General features: G+C 43.0%; 1 protein-coding gene across 1 annotated transcript in view; it reads left to right on the forward strand.

Annotated features, from left to right (window-relative positions):
- CDYL2 (chromodomain Y like 2) overlaps window positions 1-2,500 on the forward strand; it is a 230,800-nt gene that overhangs the window by 164,380 nt on the left and 63,920 nt on the right. The window lies entirely within an intron of this gene.

A 2,500-nucleotide genomic window follows, 5' to 3' on the forward strand; every position in this document is an offset into this window, starting at 1 on the left:
ATCGTTTTTTTTTTTTTTTTTTTCTTTTTTTCTCTTTTGCTATAGGGTGCATGTGCTCGCTAGAGAGACAAACACAGAGACAGAAGGTGAGAAATCACCCCCAGGGGGGATGACCACGCCTCAATCCTTTCTCCTTCATTCTCCTCTCAGGATCTTGGGCATGCATGCACATGCGCCCGGCGTGAGTTTAAGCCACTGGGGCCGGGACTCAAATCATAGTCAACCAAATGGGAGTTCAACGACATAGCCATTACACTAACTGCTGGTCCCAAATCATCGTTTTTCAAAGGAAAAATACATCTTCACAGCCAGAAGGTGGTATGGTGGTTAGGGAGCTGGACTCCCACATGACTGACTGTGATTCGAGTCCCAGACCTGGCTGCCTGCTTTCTCACTTTCTCTTTCTCTCTCTCTGTCTGTCTCTCTCTGGTGAGTACATGTGCCTATAGCAAATTAAAATAATAACAATAAGAAGAAATAAAATTGAATTAATAATTTTTTTATAAAAAGAAAAAAAATATGTCTTAACAGAGTGGAGTCAAGGAGGACTAGAAAACCTGAATAGAGCAATAACTATTAAAGATATCAAATTTGTTGTTTAAAAGCTCTCAAATAGCAAGAAGGAAGGAATACAAGACTCACAGGCAGGTATAAACATTCTTGAATAGATAATCTAGCCTAACGGTCTAGAGCAGAAAGCCTCTCCCTTATCCAGATGTTTGGAGAAAACAGAAAAATAGAAAAGACTCACAACTCTTTTAGAAAAGCCAGTGGTTTCTGACTTTCCAAACCAGAGGAGCAGAGGAGAAAGGAAAATTATAGGTTAATCCCTCTTAAAAACACAGTAGTATAAGTCCCGAATAACCCTCTGGATTGTAAATTCCCTCCATAATTCCTCAAAATTGTGACTGTTGTATAAATTTCTCAGTCGTTGCCCTAAACTTGACTCTAGTTCTTGACCTTTAGAATCACACTGCTTCTCAAGGTGCCCACACCGTCCCGGAAAGGCATAGCGGATGCTGGCTCAGGGCAGTTCTGCAGGTCCTAGCAGTGACCTCAAGTTCTCTACTGCATTGCAGAGGGGCTGCAGAAGTATCCACCTGTGGCCTCTTGGGAACATAGGTGTCCACTTCCTTGGGCACAGCTGTTCTTTCAACACACTTAGAACACCATTACTAGGCCAATAAACTTTGACCACCCCTTTGGTTTTCAAAAGCGGGTGGTTTTCCAAAGCCCAAGGGGGTTTCATGCTTTGTTTTTCAGAGTGTGGCAAGGAAGTAACCCGTGCTAATGAATGAATTTGTGTTAAGACTTTCTCCACCTTGGTTGCAGCGTCATGTGGAAGGTGCAGACCATGATAGAAAATCTGACTGTTCAACTAGGAGCAACTTGACGCTTAAGCAAATCCAGTGGGGATATCAACTCTCTCCACTTGGTTCCCAAATCCTGGATTTGATTTTGGCATCAGACAGGCTGATGGAATCTTGACCACCATCAAGATTTGGAAATCAACTCACTGCTCTCGGTGCCTGCTCAGATGTTGTTTTCCTTTCTCAGCTACCTCCGAAAAATCTGAGGGACTGTTTCCCTTAAGACTATTCATCAATGGCAAGCCAAGTGGGGGCTGGGGAATGGAAGCATTCCCCCCCTCCAGGTGTAAACAGTAAGGGGTGGGAGGGGTCCAGTGTCCATAGAGGGATTCAAACCAAAGATACAAAGTAGCTTACCTTTTGTGTGTGTAGAAAAACTCATCAAGGTGGACTTCATGCCCATCTACTCTTTCCTGACTGCCCATACAAACAGCTAGTCTTCACTGATTCTGATCCTGGTGGTGGGGGTGATAACAGCACCGCTAACATTTATGAGCTTTTCTTGCAGGCAAAGGCTTGCTTTTCATATTTGACTTTCTTGATGTCATTTAATCCCCCCAGTGGTTCTCTGACATAGTAATGTCACAAGGCTACCTGTTTAACCTTGTTTATAGATGGGACAACTGAGCTCAGAAAGTTAAGAGAGAGAACACCCGGAGGAGGCATTAGGACATGATGTTAGGTCTGATGATGCTGAAGCTCTCAGAGTTCTATGACCAGTTTTATAAAGGAGAAGAGGTTTCTCACGGGTTCTTGTGTAAGCTGGCAGATCTTTCCCAGATACCAACAATAATGCCCTGGTCAATACCCCTGGGCCTTCCTTTGAGGCATCTTCAGAAGTACCAAGGATGTTGACTTGGCATTTAGGGAGGTAGGATCTCTGGTCCTGGTGATTTCCTGAGAGCTTTAGATTAAAAGATGCACACACCCCCCTAAGAATCTTAACAAGAACTCCTTTACTTTATTACAATGTTAGTAGAAATAGCACAAATAGAGAAGTGGATGAAAATGTTCATCAACTGATAAATGGATGAACAAATATGGCCTTTCCATACAATGGAATGCTATTCAGAATGGAATCCTCTTTGTGTCATATGCTGCAACATGGATGAACTTGTAAAACGTAATGC

This window comes from Tupaia chinensis, unplaced genomic scaffold, assembly GCF_000334495.1.
Source record: "Tupaia chinensis unplaced genomic scaffold, TupChi_1.0 Scaffold000355_1, whole genome shotgun sequence".
NCBI lineage: Eukaryota > Metazoa > Chordata > Mammalia > Scandentia > Tupaiidae > Tupaia > Tupaia belangeri.